The 23,279-nt window shown below is 41.0% G+C and overlaps 1 protein-coding gene across 8 annotated transcripts in view; it reads left to right on the top strand.

The window, feature by feature from the left end:
* Nucleotides 1-23,279, top strand: part of GADL1 (glutamate decarboxylase like 1) — a 687,722-nt gene that overhangs the window by 120,705 nt on the left and 543,738 nt on the right. For 5 of the 8 annotated variants that reach the window (XM_079933917.1, XM_079933916.1, XM_079933915.1 and 2 more), the window contains exon 3: nt 22,206-22,295. The exons of 1 other annotated variant lie outside the window; for it this stretch is intronic. The gene's annotated coding sequence lies outside the window, so the exon portion shown is untranslated. Of the gene's footprint in view, nt 1-5,328; nt 5,387-18,059; nt 18,122-22,205; nt 22,296-23,279 lie in introns of those variants that run through there. 2 more of the 8 variants (XM_079933918.1, XM_079933920.1) reach the window with 2 other exon arrangements.

Genomic DNA, 23,279 nt, shown 5'->3' with positions numbered 1-23,279 from the left:
TTTGCAGTTTCCTCACTAAAGAGGCTATTTCCCTAGTCAAGCTTGTATTGTGACTTGCTTTGGCCAATAAGGTGATGGTGTTGCCAGTTCTGAGCCTCAAGAGATATTGCGTGCCTTTGCAATTCCTCTGCTCCTCTGCCATTGCCGTGAGAATACACCTGGTCTGGACATGTGGGCAGAGCTGAGTCATCCCAGTCACCCCAGGCGACACCAGCCCAGGAGAGCTAATAGCAGCCAAGCTGGAGTCTCACGAGTGCTCCAGTCAAGATTCCAGAGCTGCCTCCCAGGCCCTGAGTGTCCCAGACACATGAGCAACAAACACTTATTATCCTCTTTCACAGAGTGTTTGCGGCTGTCGGTTAGACAGCATTATTGTAGAAACAGCTAAGGGATACTTGTTTCCACTGCCAGACTGTGTGCTGGGATTTTGAGTGGTCCTGGCTGTCTGGCATCTCTTTGTTCCCGTCCATTTTCAGAGCCTGGGCCTCCAGAATTCTTGGCGATTAAGCAAGTTACCCAGGATCTTTTCAGCAACTGCCCTTGCCAGAGCCAGTTTCTGTTTTCCATATTGAAGAACTCTGTCTAGTCCCGTGCAAAGATCGTGCTCTTATTATTATTCTCCCATTCCTGCCTCTGTTTGAACTGGCACTTACCTTCCTGAACTTGTTTCCTTCCTGAATTAAAGAGCGTCTGACACTCTATCTTCCCCAAGAAGCCTCTCTTGACTAATTGGGAGGCGCTGGTTTCTCCTTGTATCTTCTCTTCTTTGACTGCCAGCATCTTCTCAGACTCACTTGTCACTGTCTTCCACCATGCTCAGAGCAGCAGTGAAGCAACTGCCATTGTTCTCATGGAAATGATTCATCTGTTAGATGTTTACAGAATTATCAGTGTTTGTTCATGTCATCATTGCCTATTATAGAGAGTAAGTGTGCAGTGGACACAGATGGTGTTTATTTAACTGGTTTTTTGTACACCACGTAGACCTTCTGTTGATTCAGGTGAGTAGATCAGCCCTTTGGTGATGATGAGTAATCAGATACTGGACAGAGACAGGCAGCTGGTGGCCAGTCTAATTTGCTTCCAAAGAGATTGCCTGAACTGAGCCGTGACATTAGAATCGAAGAAGTGGTTTGGGACCCTTGGCATATTGAAAAGAGTGTGGACCTTGGTGCCAAAGGGCCGAGTTTGCATCCCAGCAGTGTGCCTTGGGAAAATAACTTAGACTCTCGAACCCCCTGTTTCCTGAGCTCTAAAATGGGGACACAAACCAATACTGTCCCCGTTCATTGGTCTAAGTTGTTGTGACAATCAAAAGAAACACTGCTCACAAATGTGATTTGTAAATTGTAAAAAAAAAAAAAAAAAAAAAAAAAAAAAGTCTAAGAGCAAGGGAATAATGATGGATGCTAACTATTGGGCTCTTTTGACCCCAGTTTCACTTTTTTTTGGAGGCCAGGAGAAGATGAGAAGTCAGTACAGGCCAGGAGTCTGGAGTCAATGTCCAGGTAGTTACTGGGTAATAAATTTCTCACCCTGGTCTGGAACCAATAGCCACAGACCTGACCATGCTAGGCTGGCAGACAGGGATGAGGAATCCGCAACATGCACATATCAGGGCATAGGGCAGAGTAACGCCAGCCAGCATGGTTCTCTGATTTTTCTTAAGCAAGAAGACTGGGTGAGAGTGAGTCCTCTAAGTGTAGTAGGGAAGTGAGTGTTAGAGAGGGCTTATATCAGAGAAGAATTGATTTTGACCATGACTAATAGAGACCTGGAAGGTAGTGGCTTAAACAATTATTCAAGATTTTATTTTCTCACCTAAAGAGAAGTCCTGAGGTGGGCAATTGAGGGCTGATGTGGTAGCTCCATGAACAGAGACCCAGGCTTCTAGAAATCCCCTCTGTCTATTCTTATGGTTTGGTCCCCTTTTTTTGCATGTTATTTATTTATTAATAATTTAAATTAAAAAAAATTGAAGTATAGTTGATTTACAACACTGTGTTAGTTTCTGGTGCACAGCAAAGTGAGTCAGTTATATATATATTTATGCATGTATATAAAAATGCATGTATATATGCTTTTCCAGATTCTTTTCCGTTATAGTTTATTACAAGATATTGAACATAGTTCCCTGTGCTATACAGTGGGCCCTTGTGGTTTATCTATTTTATATACAGTAGCTTGTATCTGTTAATCCTTAACTCCTAATTTATCCCTCTCCCCCCTTTCCCCTTTGGAAACCATAAGTTTGTTTTCTATGTCTGTTTCTGTTTTGTAAATAAGTTCATTTGTATCATTTTTTACATTCCACATATAAGTGATATCATATGATATTTGTCTTTCTCTTTCTGACTTAATTCACTTAATTCACTTAATTCACAATTCTCTAGGTCCATCTGTGTTGCTGAAAAAGGCATTGTTTCATTCTTTTTCATGGCTGAGTAGTATAGTGTGATCCTTTTTTTCATAAGCTCTCAAGATAGCTGCCAGGGCACCAGCAGTTATGTCTGTATCTCAGGCAGGAAGGATGGGAGAGGGTACTCACCAGCTAAGTCATTCCCCTTTAAAGACCTTCTCAGAAAACACCTTCTAGTGACTTCTGCTTGCTTCTCATTGGTTAAGGGAGGCTGGTAAAAGTGCCTTTCTAGCTGAGCATACTGTCACCTCCAAAGAGAATTGGAGTTCTATTAGTAAGGAAGTATGGGGGCAATCAGCTGTCTCTTCCATGGGATTCTTATGCTCTGACACCCCAGTATCATGACGCACAGTCCTCAGAGGGAAATGTGACATTCGGAAACAGTATAGCGTTATTGGCTAAGAGTCTGAATTAGGAGGACAGATTGTCCTGGTATCAAATTTGCCTCCATCACTTGTACATTTGTACAAATGAATGGCACTTAAATAAAATGAAATGCAGCATATCCAGTCTCACAAAGTGGAGAAAATTAGGGTCATCGTTTCTAATTCTGATTTAAAGAGCCCTATAATTCATTCATGAATTCATTCATCCATTTATGTACTTCTCAAATGTATATTTATTTATTTTGGGGAGGGATTCATTTTCCTACCCCCACAGCTTTATTGAGATATAATTGACATGTAACATTGTGTAAATTAAGGTGTACAATGTGCTGATTTGATACACGTATATATTGAGAAATGATCACCTCACCTATTACCATTCTTTGGCGTGTCGAGAACATTTAAGATTTACTCTCTAAAATGATGGAATGCCTCAGGAATTTGTTTGTCATTCTTGCACAGGGGCCATGCTATGTTTTGACATCTTTCCAGTTTTAGTACATGTGCTGCTGAAGCGAGCTCTAGGAAATATTCGTTGAGAATCTATCGTGTACCAGGTAACATGTTAGGTTCTGAGGAACCTTGATGGTCTCACAGTCTAATGAGGGAATGGGGCCGGGGGAAGAGACAGGTAAATATATAATTACAGCAATAGTCAAAAAGTATCATGACATACTGTTGGTAAAGCTGTACTATCACCTACTGGTGAGAACAGAAATTAGGAAAGGACATTTGGCAATATTTATCAAAATTGCAAGTGTGCATATCTGTGGACCCAGCGATTCCACAGATAGGCTTCAGGGAGCCTATCCGAAGGAAATAATGGTGCCAAATATCATAAGCACGGGGTTATTTATTGCAGCATTATTTGTAATACAAAAGATTGGAGGCAACCAAAATGTCCCTAGATTATGGTACCTCCCTGTAATGGAATGCCACAGAGCTCTCTAAAATAATGAAGCTGGATACAGAAAAATCTCCAAAATATGCTAAAGTGCAGGCGCGGAGCAGTGTAAAAGCGTTTGTGTAAAAAGGAGGGAAGGAAAGAACATACCTAAGTATATATACATCGAATATCCCAGGAAGGATACTGAAGGAATTGTTATTAGTAGCCGCTGTGGAGGAGAACTAGGTGTCTATAGGATAGGGTTATATATTCTTTTACCTTTCAAATTACCAATTGTGTGAACATATTGCTTTTCAAAAAACAAAAAAAAGTTTAAACTTTTAAAAAGGAAATAGTTACATCGAATGAGCCAAGTACAAATGGAAGTATGTGTAAAGTGCTCTTGGGATGCCAAGTAGATTTGTGTATTATAAGACATCTGATGGGGAGAGTTGGCGTCAGAATAGGTAACTTTTAATATTCTCAGAATCCTGTGTTTCTGTGATGATAAAAGGAGACATTAGAGGATGGCTGAATTCCTTTCAAATGCTAGAATTATGTGATTCAATGGTTTTAAGAAATTGAAGAAGCAGAGGTTTGTGTATATGTGTGTGGGGGAAGGGAGAGCTTTAATAATTAAATGCTAAGAGTGCACCCAGTAACTGTCCCATCAACAAGGAAAGACAGTTCATCTATGCACATCTTCTTCAGGGCGCAGAGGGAAGAAGGCCTGCTTCCTGTGCTCATGGGCGTGGTGCCTCCTGCTAGCTGCTCAGGTACTGCTGTGTCTCTTTAAGGCAAACTCAGGCGAGTAAATTTAGTACCAGAAGTGGGAGGCTTCTGCATAACTAAAGATTTTCCCTTTGTTTTCTTGATCTATATGTTTCTCTGAGCACACCAGCTATTTTGTTAGCCTCCCACTGTGGGAAAGATGCAACTTTGTGACTTTGGCAGTTGTCAAGGAGATCTGAAGGAAAAAACTTAGCCAAGATTTATTAGGTGATTTATCTCAGTTTTTAATAAACCAGGGAAGAAATGTTACGAGCCAAGGAGCGGCACCGGGAAAAACAAGCCAAGGCCAGAGACAAAAATAACCCACAGAAAAGAGGCTTGCCTGCAGCAAACAGGATGCCAGGATGACTGCCAGCCCAGACTCCTTTGGGAGGCTTGGCCTCCCCCAACAGAGGTTCCCAAGCTGTCTGGGAAGGCTCCCCTCTTGAACAAAGGAGCCGGGGATCCCTTGTTCCCGGGGCAGGAACAAGGGGCAGGCCCAGTGGATCTGCAACACACACACTGACCTAATTCACTGGAGTTCATCCATGGCTGGGCTTCTGGGTACCACAATCTCTTCTGGTTTCTTGTAGAGGTTTGTGACCTCCATATGGTCAGATGTGCTAGGTGTTTTTTATCCCAATCTGAAAGGCTGAGTTATGCACAAGTCATGCTTAACACTTTTCCATTTTAATCCCTCAGGCTTCCTAGAAAGGCTGTGGGGCCATTCCTCCAGGGAAACGGAGTCCCATTCGTTGCCAGGTCCCTAGGACACCTCCTGGGTGAGCAGGAATCGCGAGTGTCTGCTGTACGCTTAAGATGGTTCCCAATGAAGGACTCATCCTCCCCTCAGTCAGGTGGAAGGACTCCAGGTTCCCAAGTTCAGAAGCCATCAAGAAGGGCATATCCTGGGGAGGCCTGACGGTCAGCTGCCTCCCCTCCCCCACTCTGCCCTCTGTCCCTGAATTTCAGAGTGACGATGAATCTGCTTCTTGCCAGACTAGGTCTTCCACACAACTAACTAAACTATCCTCCACCACATGCCTTAAACATTTTTTGTGTGTGTGCTAAGATGTAAATAACATGAAATCAACCTTTAGCCATTTGTAAGTCTACAGTCCATTAGGTACATTCACATCATTGTACAACCATCACCACCATTCAGAAATTCTCATCTTTCCAAACTGGAACTCTGTGTCCCTTAAACAATAACTCCCTACCCACCTCCCCAAGCCCCTGGCAACCACCATTCTACTTTCTGCCTTTATGAATTAGACTACTCTGGGTACCTCATTTGAGTGGGATCATACAGTACTATCCTCTTCTAACTGGCTCACTTCACTTAGCACGATGTTTTTAATGTCCATCCATGCTGTCCTGCCTCCCATCCCCTCTTTAGTTTTTGTTCCCATCCCCACAGGCTCTGCTCTCTCCTCCCCTTCCAAATTAGGAGTTTGGGATTAACATATACACACCACTATATATAAAATAGATAAACAACAAGGACTTACTGTATAGCACAGGGAACTATATTCAATATCTTATAATAACCTATAATAGAAAAGAACCTGAAAAAGAATATATATATATATAACTGAATCACTCTGCTGTACACCTGAAATTAACACAATATTATAAACCAACTATACTTCAATTTAAAAAGTAAAATAAAATAAAACCGGTACCCTTGCTTGAACTGATTTTAAGGTCACATCCTGACAGAAATTATGATAAGAGTATCAAGAAAGATACAAGGAAGCAGTAAAAGAAAGAGACCAGGAGACGAGAGGAAGGTATTCACAGGGCTCCTCCTGACTTAATTGAAACCGGGTGCCCTTGGAAGCATCCATCCCCCACAGCCCTTTCTTTTGGGGCGGGCGGTGGGCAGCTCCCCTCCCCCATACTGTTCCTTCCCCCCGCTTTAGGGAACTGTCCGGGGTCCTGCATTATGGAACAGCAGAATCAGAGCAGTGGGGTGCAGGAGCTCCACAAATATCAGTGCATTTCCTGACATCTTTACGTGAAAACAGCACGAGGGCTGGGGGAGCAGCAGAAGCAAGCCGCTTGCCTGTGTGGAGGGGACGCGCATTACCTCTTTAATATCTTTTTATTTTTTAACATCTTTATTGGAGCATAATTGCTTGACAATGTTGTATTGTCACCGTTTCTGCTGTATAACAAAGTGAATCAGCTATATGTATACATATATCCCCATATCACCTTCCTCTTGCGGTTCCCTCCCACCCTCCCTGTCCCACCCCTCTAGGTGGTCACAGAGCACCGAGCAGATCTCCCTGTGCTATGAAGCTGCTTCCCACGAGCTATCGGTTTTACGTTTGGTAGTGTATATATGTCAGTGCTACTCTCTTACTTCGTCCCAGCTTACCCTTCCCCCTCCCCGTGTCCTCAAGTCCATTCTCTACATCTGCGTCTTTATTCCTGTCCTGCCACTCGGCTCATCAGAACGATTTTTTTTTTTTTTTTAGATTCCATATATATGCGTTAGCATACTGTACTTGTTTTTCTCTTTCTGCCTTACTTCACTCTGTATGACAGACTCTAGGTCCATCCACCTCACTACAAATAATTCAATTTCGTTTCTTTATATGGCTGAGTAATATTCCATTGTATATATGTGCCACATCTTCTTTATCCATTCATCTGTCGATAGACACTTAGGTTGCTTCCATGTCCTGCCTATTGTAAATAGAGCTGCAATGAACATTGTGGTATATGACTCTTTTTGAATTATGGTTTTCTCAGGGTATATGACCAGTAGTGGGATTGCTGGGTCATATGCTAGTTCTATTTGTAGTTTTTTAAGGAACCTCCATACTGTTCTCCACAGTGGCTGCATCAATTTACATTCCCACCAATAGTGCAAGAGGGTTCCCTTTCCTCCACACCCTCTCCAGCATTTATTGTTTGTAGATTTTTTGATGATGGACATTCTGACCGGTGTGAGGTGATACCTCATTGTAGTTTTGATTTGCATTTCTCTAATGATTAGTGATGTTGAGCATCCTTTCATGTGTTTGTTGGCAATCTGTATATCTTCTTTGGAGAAATGTCTATTTAGGTCTTCTGCCCATTTTTGGATTGGGTTTTTTGTTTTTTGTTATTGAGCTGCATGAACTGCTTGTATATTTTGGAGATTAATCCTTTCTCCGTTGCTTCATTTACAAATATTTTCTCTCATTCTGAGGGTTGTCTTTTCGTCTTGTTGATGGTTTCCTTTGCTGTGCAAAAGGTTTTAAGTTTCACTAGGTCCCATTTGTTTATTTTTGTTTTTATTTCCATTGCTCTAGGAGGTGGGACAAAGAGGATCTTGCTGTGATTTATGTCATAGCCTGTTCTGCCTATGTTTTCCTCTAAGAGTTTCATAGTGTCTGGCCTTACATTTAGGTCGTTAATCCATTTTGAGTTTATTTTTGTCTATGGTGTTAAGGAGTGTTCTTATTTCATTCTTTTATATGTAGCTGTCCAGTTTTCCCAGCACCACTTATTGAAGAGGCTGTCCTTTCTCCACTGTACATTCCTGCCTCCTTTATCAAATATAAGGTGACCATATGTGCGTGGGTTTATCTCTGGGCTTTCTATCCTGTTCCATGGATCTATGTTTCTGTCTTTGTGCCAGTACCGTACTCTTTTGATTACTGTAGCTTCGTACTGTAGTCTGAAGCCCGGGAGCCTGATCCCTCCAGCTCCGTTTTTCTTTCTCAAGATTGCTGTGGCTATTCAGGGTCTTTTGTGTTTACATACAAATTGTGAAAATTTTTGTTCTAGTTCTGTGAAAAATGCCATTAGTAGTTTGATAGGGGTTGACCTGAATCTGTAGATTGCTTTGGATAGTATAATCATTTTCACAATGTTGATTCTTCCAATCCAAAAACATGGTATATCTCTCCATCTGTTTGTATCACCTTTAATTTCTTTCATCAGTATCTTATAGCTTTCTGCACACTGGTCTTTTATCTCCTTAGGTAGGTTTATTCCTAGGTAATTTATTCTTTTTGTTGCAATGGTAAATGGGAGTGTTACCTTAATGTCTCTTTCAGATTTTTCATCATTAGTGTATAGGAATGCAAGAGATTTCTGTGCATTAATTTTGTATCCTGCTACTCTAGCAAATTCATTGATTAGCTCTAGTAGTTTTCTGTTGGCATTTTTAGGATTGTCTATGCATAGTATCATGTCGTCTGCAAACAGTGACAGTTTTACTTCTTCTTTTCTGATTTGTATCTCTTTTATTTCTTTTTCTTCTCTAATTGCTGTGGCTAAAACTTCCCAAACTATGTTGAATAATAGTGGTGAGAGTGGGCAACCTTGTCTTGTTCCTGATCTTAGAGGAAACGGTTTCAGTTTTTTACCATTGAAAACGATGTTGGCTGTTGTTTTGTCATATATGGCCTTTATTATGTTGAGGTAGGTTCCCTCTATGCCTACTTTTTGGAGAGTTTTTTATCATAAATGGGTGTTGAATTTTGTCAAAAATTTTTTGCATCTATTGAGATTATTTATTTTTACATCTTTCCTGGAGTATAACTGCCCTACAATGGTGTGTTAGATTCTGCTTTATAACAAAGTGAATCAGTTATATATACACATATATTCCCATATCTCTTCCCTCTTGTGTCTTCCTCCCTCCCACCCTCCCTATACAACCCCTCCAGGGGGCCACAAAGCACCGAGCCAATCTCCCTGTTCTATGCGTCTGCTTCCCACTAGCTATCTACCCCACGTTTGTTAGTGTATATATGTCCATGCCTCTCCCGTGCTTTGTCACAGCTTACCCTTCCCCCTCCCCATATCCTCAAGTCCATTCTCTACTAGGTCTGTGTCTTTATTCCTGTCTTACCCCTAGGTTCTTCATGACATTTTTTCCCCTTAAATTCCATATATATGTGTTAGCATATGGTATTTGTCTTTCTCTTTCTGACTTACTTCACTCTGTATGACAGACTCTAGGTCTATCCACCTCATTACAAATAGCTCAATTTCGTTTCTTTTTATGGCTGAGGAATATTCATTCCATTGTATATATGTGCCACATCTTCTTTATCCATTCATCCGATGATGGACACTTAGGTTGTTTCCATCTCCGGACTATTGTAAATAGAGCTGCAATGAACATTTGGTCCATGACTCTTTTTGAATTATGGTTTTCTCAGGGTATATGCCCAGTAGTGGGATTGCTGGGTCATACGGTAGTTCTATTTGTAGGTTTTTTTTTTTTTTTTTTTTTTTTTTTACTGTGTAGCACAGGGAAGTTTATTCAATATCTTGTAACAAACTATAATGGAAAATAATCAAAAAACAATAAAGCTATATACATACATATATATATACAGCTGAATCACTTTGCTGTACACCTGAAACTAACACAATATTGTAAATCAACTATACTCCAATTAAAAAAAATAGATACCTAAGGAGGACAGTGTTGCCCAAGCTATAACAGTGCTGGACATTGAATAGGCTGGATCCTTGTGAGAACTCAAATATAAAGGTGGGGTGCTCTGTTTACCTGTGCTTGACCCTGCTGTTTTCTTCTCCTTCTTTCATTTATCTCTGTTCCTTTATGATCCTCTGCATCTAAACTGCTTCCTTCAGAAGATGTCCTTATCAGTATCTCCTCTATAACCCATCTCCTGACTGTCATTCTCCATTTACGAGGGATAGTCAAAAGTGTCTTCATAGGCCCTAGGTATCCAAGACTCCATACTGTGGTTTTCCACTCTGATTATCCTGATCTGGACCTTAATCTGATGGTTAGGTCCTTTCTCTCCATTCTTCACCCATCAAAATTTAAGCATCCTGTGTCTCATCCAAACGAAAACAAAATATGGCATGTCACACTAAAAGAATCTCATTGACTAATATATTAAATTCTAAATTAGTTTTTTGCACTAATAGTTATTGAGGACTTATCTTGCATATGGCATATTCCAGGCAATGTTGTTATAGCAATGAACAAAATAGATAAGTTCCATGCTTTCAAGGATCATACATGTTAATAGGGGAGGCAGAAGATAAACAAACATGCAATATAATATCAAGTAGTAAAATCCTTATGAAGAAAAATAAAACAGGATAAAGGAATAAAAAATAATTGCCACTTAGAGGAGGAGCTCAGGGAGGCATCTCTCTGAGTTGATATTTGAGCAGAGACCTAAATGGTGTGGGAAGGAAGTCATGTGAGGGAAGAGAGTTCCAGGTAGAAGGAACAAACTGATTGAATATCAGTAAATGATTGCATTAGATCCTTGGCATCCTCTAAAGACCATAACAAGACCATTGTAAACTTCAGTTTTTATGAATATCCCTTGTAACCTTAAAACCCTACAGGCCCCACAAGATGGTAGTTTGTAAAGGTCATAGTAGGAGCAACATTTAATTTCTTTTGAAAGCTTTCCTCCTTGCACCTGCTGGATCTAATCCCTACTGTTCTTCAAACAGCTAGACTCTTCAATGAAACATGTTTTTTCTCCCCAGAGGGCCTGAGGGATTTTAAATTGACTGGTCAAAGCTATTTTTTTTATGCTCCATTGTATAAAGACACATTGTCTTGACTGCCAGTGACAGTCACTTTTTTTTTTTTTTTTAACATCTTTATTGGGGTATAATTGCTTCACAATGGTGTGTTAGTTTCTGCTTTATAACAAAGTGAATCAGTCATACATAAACATATGTTCCCATATGTCTTCCCTGTTGCGTCTCCCTCCCTCCCACCCTCCCCATCCCACCCCTCCAGGCTGTCACAAAGCACCGAGCCAATATCCCTGTGCCATGCGGCTGCTTCCCACTAGCTATCTACCTTACTGCGTTTGTTACTGTGTATATGCCCATGACTCTCTCTCGCCCTGTCACAGCTCACCCTTCCCCCTCCCCATAACCTCAAGTCCGTTCTCTAAGAGGTCTGCGTCTTTATTCCTGCTTTACCCCTAGGTTCTTCATGACATTTTTTTCTTAAATTCCATATATATGTGTTAGCATACGGTATTTGTCTTTTTCTTTCTGACTTACTTCACTCTGTATGACAGACTCTAGGTCTATCCACCTCATTACAAACAGCTCAATTTCGTTTCTTTTTATGGCTGAGTAATATTCCATTGTATATATGTGCCACATCTTCTTTATCCATTCATCCGACGACGGGCACTTAGGTTGTTTCCATCTCCGGGCTATTGTAAATAGAGCTGCAATGAACATTTTGGTACATGACTCTTTTTGAATTTTGGTTTTCTCAGGGTATATGCCCAGTAGTGGGATTGCTGGGTCATATGGTAGTTCTATTTGTAGGTTTTTAAGGAACCTCCATACTCTTCTCCACAGTGGCTGTATCAATTTATATTCCCAACAACAATGCAAGAGGGTTCCCTTTTCTCCACACCCTCTCCAGCATTCACTGTTTCTAGATTTTTTGATGATGGCCATTCTGACTGGTGTGAGATGATATATCATTGTAGTTTTGACTTGCATTTCTCTAATGATTAATGATGTTGAGCATTCTTTCATGTGTTTGTTGGCAGTCTGCATATCTTCTTTGGAGAAATGTCTATTTAGTCTTCTGCCCATTTTTGGGTTGGGTTGTTTGTTTTTTTGTTATTGAGCTGCATGAGCTGCTTATAAATTTTGGAGATTAATCCTTTGTTAGTTGCTTCATTTGCAAATATTTTCTCCCATTCTGAGTGTTGTCTTTTGGTCTTGTTTATGGTTTCCTTTGCTGTGCAAAAGCTTTGAAGTTTCATTAGGTCCCATTTATTTTTGTTTTTATTTCCACTGCTCTAGGAGGTGGGTCAAAAAAGATCTTGCTGTGATTTATGTCATAGAGTGTTCTGCCTATGTTTTCCTCTAAGTGTTTGATAGTTTCTGGCCTTACATTTAGGTCTTTAATCCATTTTGAGCTTATTTTTGTGTATGGTGTTAGGGAGTGATCTAATCTCATGCTTTTACATGTAGCTGTCCAGTTTTCCCAGCACCACTTATTGAAGAGGCTGTCCTTTCTCCACTGTACATTCCTGCCTCCTTTATCAAAGATAAGGTGACCATATGTTCATGGCTTTATCTCTGGGGTTTCTATCCTGTTCCATTGATCTATCTGGTTTTGTGCCAGTACCATACTGTCTTGATTACTGTAGCTTTGTAGTATAGTCTGAAGTCAGGGAGCCTGATTCCTCCAGCTCCGTTTTTCGCTCTCAAGATTGCTTTGGCTATTTGGGGTCTTTTGTGTTTCCATACAAATTGTGAAATTTTTTGTTCTAGTTCTGTGAAAAATGCCAGTGGTAGTTTGATAGGGATTGCATTGAATCTGTAGATTGCTTTGGGTAGTAGAGTCATTTTCACAATGTTGATTCTTCCAATCCAAGAACATGGTATATCTCTCCATCTATTTGTATCATCTTTAATTTCTTTCATCAGTGTCTTAAAATTTTCTGCATACAGGTCTTTTGTCTCATTAGGTAGGTTTATTCCTAGATATTTTATTCTTTCTGTTGCAATGGTAAATGGGAGTGTTTTCTTGATTTCACTTTCAGATTTTTCATCCTTAGTGTGTAGGAATGCCAGAGATTTCTGTGCATTAATTTTGTATCCTGCTACTTTACCAAATTCATTGATTAGCTCTAGTAGTTTTCTGGTAGCATCTTTAGGATTCTCCATGTATAGTATCATGTCATCTGCAAACAGTGACAGCTTTACTTCTTGTTTTCCAATTTGGATTCCTTTTATTTCCTTTTCTTCTGATGGCTGTGGCTAAAACTTCCAAAACTATGTTGAATAAGAGTGGTGAGAGTGGGCAACCTTGTCTTGTTCCTGATCTTAGTGGAAATGCTTTCAGTTTTTCACCATTGAGGACGATGTTGGCTGTGTGTTTGTCATATATGGCCTTTATTAGGTTGAGGAAAGTTCCCTCTATGCCTACTTTCTGCAGGGTTTTTATCATAAATGGGTGTTGAATGTTGTCGAAAGCTTTCTCTGCATCTATTGAGATGATCATATGGTTTTACTCCTTCAATTTTTAAATATGGTGTATCACGTTGATGGATTTGCGTATATTGAAGAATCCTTGCATTCCGGGAATAAACCCCACTTTGTCATGGTGTATGATCCGTTTAATGTGCTGTTGCTTTCTGTTTGCTAGCATTTTGTTGAGGATTTTTGCATGTATGTTCATCAGTGATATTGGCCTGTATTTTTCTTTCTTTGTGACATCCTTGTCTGGTTTTGGTATCAAGGTGATGGTGGTCTTGTAGAATGAGTTTGGGAGTGTTCCTCCCTCTGCTATATTTTGGAAGAGTTTGAGAAGGATAGGTGTTAGCTCTTCTCTAAATGTTTGATAGAATTCGCCTGTGAAGCCATCTGGTCCTGGGCTTTTGTTTGTTGGAAGATTTTTAATCACAGTTTCAATTTCAGTGCTTGTGATTGGTCTGTTCATATTTTCTATTTCTTCCTGATTCAGTCTTGGCAGGTTGTGCATTTCTAAGAATTTGTCTATTTCTTCCAGGTTGTCCATTTTATTGGCATAGAGTTGCTTGTAGTAATCTCTCATGATCTTTTGTATTTCTGCAGTGTCAGTTCTTACTTCTCCTTTTTCATTTCTAATTCTATTGATTTGAGTCTTCTCCCTGTTTTTCTTGATGAGTCTGGCTAATGGTTTATCAATTTTGTTTATCTTCTCAGAGAACCAGCTTTTACTTTTATTGATCTTTGCTATCGTTTCCTTCATTTCTTTTTCATTTATTTCTGATCTGCTCTTTATGATTTCTTTCCTTCTGCTAACTTTGGGGTTTTTTTTTTCTTCTTTCTCTAATTGCTTTAGGTGCAAGGTTAGGTTGTTTATTCGAGATGTTTCCTGTTTCTTAAGGTAGAATTGTATTGCTATAAACTTCTCTCTTAGAACTGCTTTTGCTGCATACCACAAATTTTGGGTCATCGTGTCTCCATTGTCATTTGTTTCTAGGTAGTTTTTTATTTCCTCTTTTATTTCTTCGATGATCACTTCGTTATTAAGTAATTGTTTAGCCTCCATGTGTTTGTATTTTTTACAGATCTTTTCCTGTAATTGATATCTAGTCTCATGGCGTTGTGGTCGGAAAAGATACTTGATACAATTTTAATTTTCTTAAATTTACCAAGCCTTGATTTGTGACCCAAGATATGATCTATCCTGGAGAATGTTCCATGAGCAGTTGATAAGAATGTGTATTTTGTTGTTTTTGGATGTAATGTCCTATAAATATCAATTAAGTCCATCTTGTTTAATGTATCATTTAAAGCTTGTGTTTCCTTATTTATTTTCATTTTGGATGATCTGTCCAATGGTGAAAGTGGGGTGTTAAATTCCCCACTACTATGAATGTGTTACGGTGGATTTTCCCTTTTATGGCTGTTAGTATTTGCCTTATGTATTGAGGTACTCCTATGTTGGGTGCATAAATATTTACAATTGTTATATCTTCTTCTTGGATCGATCCCTTGATCATTATGTAGTGTCCTTCTTTGTCTCTTCTAATAGTCTTTATTTTAAAGTCTATTTTGTCTGATATGAGAATTGCTACTCCAGCTTTTTTTTGGTTTTCATTTGCATGAAATATCTTTTTCCATCCCGTTACTTTCAGCCTGTATGTGTCTGTAGGTTTGAAGTGGGTCTCTTGTAGCCAGCAAATATATGGGTCTTGTTTTTGTATCCATTCAGCCAATCTGTGTCTTTCGGTGGGAGCATTTAGCCCATTTACATTTAAAGTAATTATCGATATGTATGTTCCTATTCCCATTGTCTTAATTGTTTTGGGTTCATTATTGTAGGTCTTTTCCTTCTCTTGTGTTTCTTGCCTAGAGAAGTTCCTTTAGCAGTTGTTGTAAAGCTGGTTTGGTGGTGCTGAACTCTCTCAGCTTTTGCTTGTCTGTAAAGGTTTTAATTTCTCTATCAAATCTGAATGAGATTCTTGCTGGGTAGAGTAATCTTGGTTGCAGATTTTGCTCCTCCATCACTTTAAATATTTCCTGCCAGTCTCTTCTGGCTTGTAGAGTTTCTGCTGAAAGATCAGCTGTTAACTTTATGGGGATACCCTTGTGTGTTATTTGTTGTTTTTCCCTGCTGCTTTTAATATGTTTTCTTTGTATTTAATTTTTGACAGTTTGATTAATATGTGCTTGGCATATTTCTCCTTGGATTTATCCTGTATGGGACTCTCTGTGCTTCCTGGACTTGACTAACTATTTCCTTTCCCGCATTAGGGAAGTTTTCAACTATAATCTCTTCAAATATTTTCTCAGTCCCCTTCTTTTTCTCTTCTTCTTCTGGAACCCCTATAATTCGAATGTTGGTGCGTTTAATGTTGTCCCCGAGGTCTCTGAGACTGTCATCAGTTCTTTTCATTCTTTTTTCTTTATTCTGCTCTGCAGTAGTTATTTCTACTATTTTATCTTCCAGGTCACTTATCCGTTCTTCTGCCTCAGTTATTCTGCTATTGATCCCATCTAGAGTATTTTAAATTTCATTCTTTGTGTTGTTCATCATTGTTTGTTTCATCTTTAGTTCTTCTAGGTCCTTGTTAAATGTTTCTTGCATTTTGTGTATTCTATTTCCAAGATTTTGGATCATCTTTACTATCATTATTCTGAATTCTTTTTCAGGTAGACTGCCTATTTCCTCTCCATTTGTTTGGTCTGGTTGGTTTTTATCTTGCTCCTTCATCTGCTGTGTGTTTTTGTGTCTTCTCATTTTGCTTATCTTACTGTGTTTGGGGTCTCCTTTTTGCAGGCTGCTGGTTTGTAGTTCCCGTTGTTTTTGGTGTCTGTCCGCAGTGGCTGACATTGTTTCAGTGGGTCGTGTAGGCTTCCTGGTGGAGGGGACTAGTGCTTGTGTTGTGGTGGATGAGGCTGGATCTTGTCTTTGTGGTGGGCAGGTCCATGTCTGGTGGTGTGTTTTGGCGTGTGTGTGGACTTATTATGATTTTAGGCAGCCTCTCTGCTGATGTGTGGGGTTGTGTTCCTGTCTTGCTAGTTGTTTGGCATAGGATATCCGGCACTGTAGCTTGCTGGTTGTTGAGTGAAGCTGGGTGCTGGTGTTGAGTTGGAGATCTCTGGGAGATTTTCGCCGTTTGATATTATGTGGAGCTGGGGGTGTCTCTTGTGGACCAGTGTCCTTAAGTTGGCTCTCCCACCTCAGAGGCACAGCACTGACTCCTGCTGCAGCACCAAGAGCCTTTCATCCACACGGCTCAGAATACAAGGGAGAAAAAGTAGAAAGAAAGAATTAGTAGAAGTAGAAAGAAAGAAAGAAAGAAGGAAAGAAAGAAAGAAAGGAGGGAGGGAGGAAGGAGGGAAGGAAGGAAAAAAAGAGAGAAGGAAGATAAAGTAAAATAAAATAAAGTAAGATAAAATATAATAAATTTATTAAAATAAAAAAATTATTAAGAAAAAAAGAGAAAAAAGTAAAAAAAAAAAAAGGACGGATAGAACCCTAGGACAAATGGTGGATGCAAAGCTATACAGACAAAATCTCACACAGAAGCATACACACACACACTCACAAAAAGAGGAAATGGGGAAAAAATCATAAATCTTGCTCTCAAAGTCCACCTCCTCAATTTGGGATGATTCGTTTTCAAAGGAGGTAAGGAAGGAAAGAAAGAAGGAAGGAAGAAGGAAAGAAAGAAAGAAAGAATGGAAGAAAGAAAGAAGATAAAGTAAAATAAAATAAAATTATTAAAATAAAGTTAAAAAAAAAACGGACGGATAGAACCCTAGGACAAATGGTGAAAGCAAAGCTATAAAGACAAAATCTCACACAGAAGCATACACATACACACTCACCAAAAGAGGAAAAGGGGAAGAAATAATAAATCTTGCTCTCAAAGTCTACCTCCTCAATTTGGGATGATTCGTTGTCTATTCATGTATTCCAAGATGCAGGATATATCAAGTTGTTTGTGGAGCTTTAATCCACTGCTTCTGAGGCTGCTGGGAGAGATTTCCCTTTCTCTTCTTGGTTCTCACAGCTCCCAGGGGCTCAGCTTTGGATTTGGCCCCGCCTCTGCGTGTAGGTCGCCGGAGGGCGTCTGTTCTTCGCTCAGACATGACGGGGTTAAAGGAGCCGCTGATTTCGGGGGCTCTGGTTCACTCAGGCCGGGAGGAGGGAGGGGAACGGAGTGCGGGGCGAGCCTGCGGCAGCAGAGGCCGGCATGACGTTGCACCAGCCTGAGGCGCGCCGTGCATTCTCCCGGGGGAGTTGTCCCTGGATCCCGGAACCCTGGTAGTGGCGGGCTGCACCGGCTCCCCGGAAGGCGGGTGTGGGGAGTGACCTGTGCTCGCACACAGGCTTCTTGGTGGCGGCAGCAGCAGCCTTAGCGTCTCATGCCCGTCTCTGTGGCCCGCGCTTTTAGCCGCGGCTCGCGCCCGTCTCTGGAGCTGCTTTACGCAGCGCTCTTAATCACCTCTCCTCGCGCACCAGGAAACAAGGAGAGAAGAAAAAGTCTCTTGCCTCTTCGGCAGGTCCAGACTTTTCCCCGGACTCCCTCCCGGATAGCCGTGGTGCACTAACTCCTTCAGCCTGTGTTCACGCCGCCAGTCCTCTCCCTGCGCTCTGACCGAAGCCCGAGCCTCAGCTCCCGGCCCCGCCCACCCAGGCAGTGAGCAGACAAGCCTCTCGGGCTGGTGAGTGCCGGTCGGCCCCGATCCTCTGTGCCGTAACCTCTGTGCTTTGCCCTCCGCACCCCTGCCGCTGTGCTCTCCTCCGTGGCTCTGAAGCTTTCCCACTCCGCCACCCGCAGTGTCCACCCGCGAAGGGGCTTCCTAGTGTGTGGAAAACTTTCCTCCTTCACAGCTCCCTCCCACTGGTGCAGGTCCCGTCCCTATTCTTTTGTCTCTGTTTTTTCTTTTTTTCTTTTGCCCTACCCAGGTACGTGGGGAGTTTCTTGCCTTTTGGGCGTCTGAGGTCTTCTGCCAGTGTTCAGTAGGTGTTCTGTAGGAGTTGTTCCACGTGTAGATGTATTTCTGGTGTATCTGTGGGGAGGAAGGTGATCTCCGCGTCTTACTCTTCCGCCATCTTCCCGGAAGCCCTATTGAGATTATTATATGATTTTTATCCTTCAGTTTGTTAATCTGGTGTATCACATTGATTTATTTGTGTATATTGGAGAATCCTTGTGTTCCTGGGATAAACCTCATTTGATCATGGTGTATGATCCTTTTAATGTGCTGTTGGATTCTGTTTGCTAGTATTTTGTTGAGGATTTTTGCATGTATGTTCATCAGTGATACTGGCCTGTAGTTTTCTTTCTTTGTGACATCTTTGTCAAGTTTTGCTATCAGGGTTATGGTGGCCTCGTAGAATGAGTTTGGGAGTGTTCCTCCCTCTGCTATATTTTGGAAGAGTTTGAGAAGGATAGGTGTTAACGCTTCTCTAAATGTTTGCTAGAATTCACCTGTGAAGCCATCTGGTCCTGGGCTTTTGTTTGTTGGAAGATTTTTTTTTTTGTGCAGTACGCGGGCCTCTCACTGTTGTGGCCTCTCCCGTTGCGGAGCACAGGCTCTGGACGCGCAGGCCCAGCGGCCATGGCCCACGGGCCCAGCCGCTCCGCGTTACGTGGGATATTCCCGGACCGGGTCACTAACCCGCGCCCCCTGCATCGGCAGGCGGACTCCCAACCACTGCGCCACCAGGGAAGCCCCCTGTTGGAAGATTTTTAATCACAGTTTCAATTTCAGTGCTTGTGACTGGTCTGTTCATGTTTTCTGTTTCTTCCTGATTCAGTCTTGGCAGGTTGTGCATTTGTAAGAATTTGTCCATTTCTTCCAGGTTGTCCATTTTATTGGCATAGAGTTGCTTGTAGTAATCTCTCATGAACCTTTGTATTTCTGCAGTGTCAGTTCTTACTTCTCCTTTTTCATTTCTAATTCTATTGATTTGAGTATTCTCCCTTTTTTTCTTGATGAGTCTGGCTAATGGTTTATCAATTTTGTTTATCTTCTCAAAGAACCAGCTTTTAGTTTTATTGATCTTTGCTATTGTTTTCTTCATTTCTTTTTCATTTATTTCTGATCTGCTCTTTATGATTTCTTTCCTTCTGCTAATTTTGGGGTTTTTTGTTCTTCTGTCTCTAATTGTTTTAGGTGTAAGTTTAGGTTGTTTATTTAAGATTTTTCTTTTTTCTTGAAGCACCTTTTTAATCTCTTATTTTCCCTCCTGTCAGTCATGTGAGGGCTGATACAGCTGGAAACCCATTGGTGAAAACCCCACAGGTTGTTAATCAGGTGAACTGGCTGGGAGATAAGTGTTACCCAGAGCTGGCTCCAGTGAGGAGTGACCCAGTTTTATGGGGAGAGTCGGACTCTGATTTTTCTGTTCTTGTACTTAATGTGATTGGCCATTATTTCTAAGAAAAGGGAGCTGCCTGCAGCCTCTGTGTGGGATTTCTCTGGATGGGCTCCTGCAGCTTACATTGAGCCCTTCCTTTTGTCAGGTCATTTATGATGGGTTGGATTGGACACTTACAAACAAATAAGTTCTTTCCTACTTGATTCATCAAACAGTCTGTTGTTGGTTGTATTTTTATTGGCACTCTCAGTCTTAGCTACTGAGTAATGAAATATTGTTATTGTCGTTGAAGTAGCTGAGTTCGATGCCAGTGTTTATAGGGCTCTTGTGTTCTTGTTTTTTGTTGAGGGATGGGTGGAGGGGCGGCTAGTTCTTCCTTCACTGCCCTCCTAGAGGAAGAATGCCCAAGAGCAGACTCCAGGGTGGTCTGGGAAGGTGAGGAAATCAAGGAGGAGGAAATAGTCAGGTGGTCAAAATGGGCTTTGGTGTTTGACTCAACCTCTATTGACTGGCACATTCTGAAAGTGGTCTCAAGAAAGAGAGGAAGAAAAACAACCTGACAGAAGAGTTGCTGAATTCCAGGGTGTTGTTTGAGGCCAGCTGTCCGTCTGCATTTTGCTCCCTGCTTGACCTGCTTTACCACCCCGCCTCTGGGAAAGGGATCTTCCCTCCCCTTGGGAGTCTCTTTCCATAAAAAGGTCCTTGTGATCTGGAAATGTTCACTTTTGCCTCACCTGGTTCCCTGATGCTGTGTGCAAGCCCTTATGTTTATCATTTCCATATGAGGTGGAGAAAAGCCAGTCACCACCCTCAGTGGATGTACTCAGCCCCTATTAATCTAGAAAATGAACCTTCCTTCATGTCTTCTCCAAGCTTACCAAAAAGCCAGTTTCTTTACTGAAGGCTGGCACCCTTTGCCCACACCTACCTGTGAGATCTAGTTGGTTATATGCACAGGCTTTGTGTTTGCCAAACCTCCGAGCTGAGGGCGTGTTGTGTTAGTAATCTTTTAATCCAGGGATAGGGAGAGGGTCTGCTGTGAAGGAATAGGTGTGGCACAGTTTAGGGGATCCGAGTGAATGAGAACTGAAGTGCTGAAGAGTGCAGGGCCTGAGGCTGGGCTGCCTGGTGGAAATTCCAGTTCTGCTGCATGTTGGCTGGTTGACCTTGAGTCAGGTTCTGTTCTGTAAAATAGATTTTCACAGAACCTCCTTCGTAGAGCTTTGCAATAGGATTACAGATTATACCCTGTAAATGGCTTAACACAGCACCTGGGCTATGGGCCACTTAATGTTGGCTATTATTATCATTATCATCATCATCATCTTTATCATTATCTCTCATTTGCTAGACTGTGAGCTGCTTGAGGACAGGGGCTAGATTTACCTGTGCAAAGGAGGACTCTGCGAGAGTTTGTTGAAGGAATGAACAAAGGTTACTTAGTGACAGTCTTTCCTTTCTACCTATTTTTTTTTAACTTTTAAAAATTTATTTATTTTTAAATTTAAAAAAATTGAAGTATGGTTGATTTACAGTGTTTCAGGTGTACAGCAAAGTGATTCAGTTATACACATATACATATATTTCATTATACTGTATTATATTAATATTATTTTTCAGATTCTTTTCCACTATAAGTTATTACAAGATATTGAATATATTTTCCTGTGCTATACAGTAGGTCCTTGTTGTTTATCTATTTTATATATAGTAGTTTGTACCTGTTAATCCCCAGCCTATTCTTTTAGGACTGATTCTTGAAGTTTCCTTTTATTTTATTTTTTTTTCCCTTCAATCTCAAAGACAGTAAAATAGTAAATGTTATTTTGGGGAAAAAGGAAGACAAAAATACTGACTCTCAATATCACCAAACTAATCATGTTTCTCAGTTTTTTTCTGTTTCTATCTGGTCTTTCTTATAGTATTGGGTTGGCCAAAAAGTTCGTTTGGGGTTTTCTGTAAGATGTTATGGAAAAACCTGAACGAACTTTTTGGCCAGCCCAGATTATTGTTTAAAAGTATTTACTCCCTAACCTCCACTTCCATGGGGAGAAGTATGCTTCCCTGCTCAGGTGATGTTGGACTTAGCCGTGTGACTTACTTTGGTCTCATGCGGTGTGAAGTGCACTTTCTTATGCCCTTATTTTGCTCAGCCACATGATTTACTTTGTTTTTGTTTTGGCTGCGCCAGGTGGCATGTGGGATTTTAGTTCTCTGACCAGGGATCAAACCCCTGCCCCCTTCAGTGGCAGCGTGGAGTCTTAATCACTGGACTGCCAGGGAAGTCCCTGATTTACTTTGACAGTGGGATGTGATGATGTGAACAGAGGCTTAAAGTGCACTTGTGCAGTTGGACTTGCTCTCTTGTACCACTGACATTGCCACACGAAGAGCTCCCCTCAGCTGGTGTTTCCCCTTCAGCCTGAGCCCCAGGACAGATGTGAGGAGCAGACCTGAGTCCAACCTGCATCAGGGACATAAGCCCAGCTGGACCGCAGCAAAGCCGCCCAGGTAAGCCCAGTCTGAAAACATAGATCCATAGCTAAGTAGCAGACATATGAGGAATAAGTGCTTGTTGTTTGTTATGCAGCAGTAACTGACTGATACAGTTACACAATGTGAACATATTTTGACATAGGCACAACCAGAACAAATTATGTATTTCACTTTAATTCACTATGTATTGTATGATAGCTGGATTTCTCCTTGTTGCCATACAGTTTTAATAATTTTCAACTAGCATCACAATGCTTTATTAGATTCATCTAGAAAATAATAAAATAGTAATACTGACTCATATCTTGGGGACTTCATGTGTGAGAGTTACAGTGTCTTGTATACATTTAATCCTTTCAACAATCCTAGGAGGTAAGCCTGACTCACCATTCCATCATCTCAGAGCTAGAGGTAGTGTGACATACACTGAAGAATATGGACTCTGGATTGAGGCTGCCTGGGTTCAAATCCTGGCTCTGCCAATTCTTAGCTGTGTGACCTTGGGATAATCACTTAACCTCTTATGGCTCAGTTCCTCAACTGTAAGGATGATCATAATAATACGACCTACCTTACAGAGTTGTAGTTGTAAAATTTTAATTAGTTAATATACCTAAACATTTAGACTAGTGCCCAGCCTATAGAATTTGTGCTAGTTATCATGAAAGTTGAGGACACTGAATTTCAGAGACATTAGTAAATTATAGTAAATCAACTGTGTTACCTAGCTAGGGTACTTTAACGATTCCCACGTATTGAGCAAGCATTGGGATTTTCAGGGGTTTTTCCCTGGAAATTATAAAATAAAGATGCACAGAAAAATAAGTTGCCTTGGCAAATGTTGTTGGTGAACCGTTAAGCACTGTCCAGGGAGACAGGGACTCTTGGCTAACAGACTTTGAGTATTAAGGTTTCACTCTAAGTCCGATCTTAGGCAGAGAGAGAAATTAGGCTTCAGGGAGTTTAATACTTGATTCAGAGTCACATGGTAGTAAGAGG

Source organism: Stenella coeruleoalba (genome assembly GCF_951394435.1).
Source record: "Stenella coeruleoalba genome assembly, chromosome: 10".
Lineage (NCBI taxonomy): Eukaryota > Metazoa > Chordata > Mammalia > Artiodactyla > Delphinidae > Stenella > Stenella coeruleoalba.
This window is presented reverse-complemented; position numbering and strand designations above follow the sequence as displayed.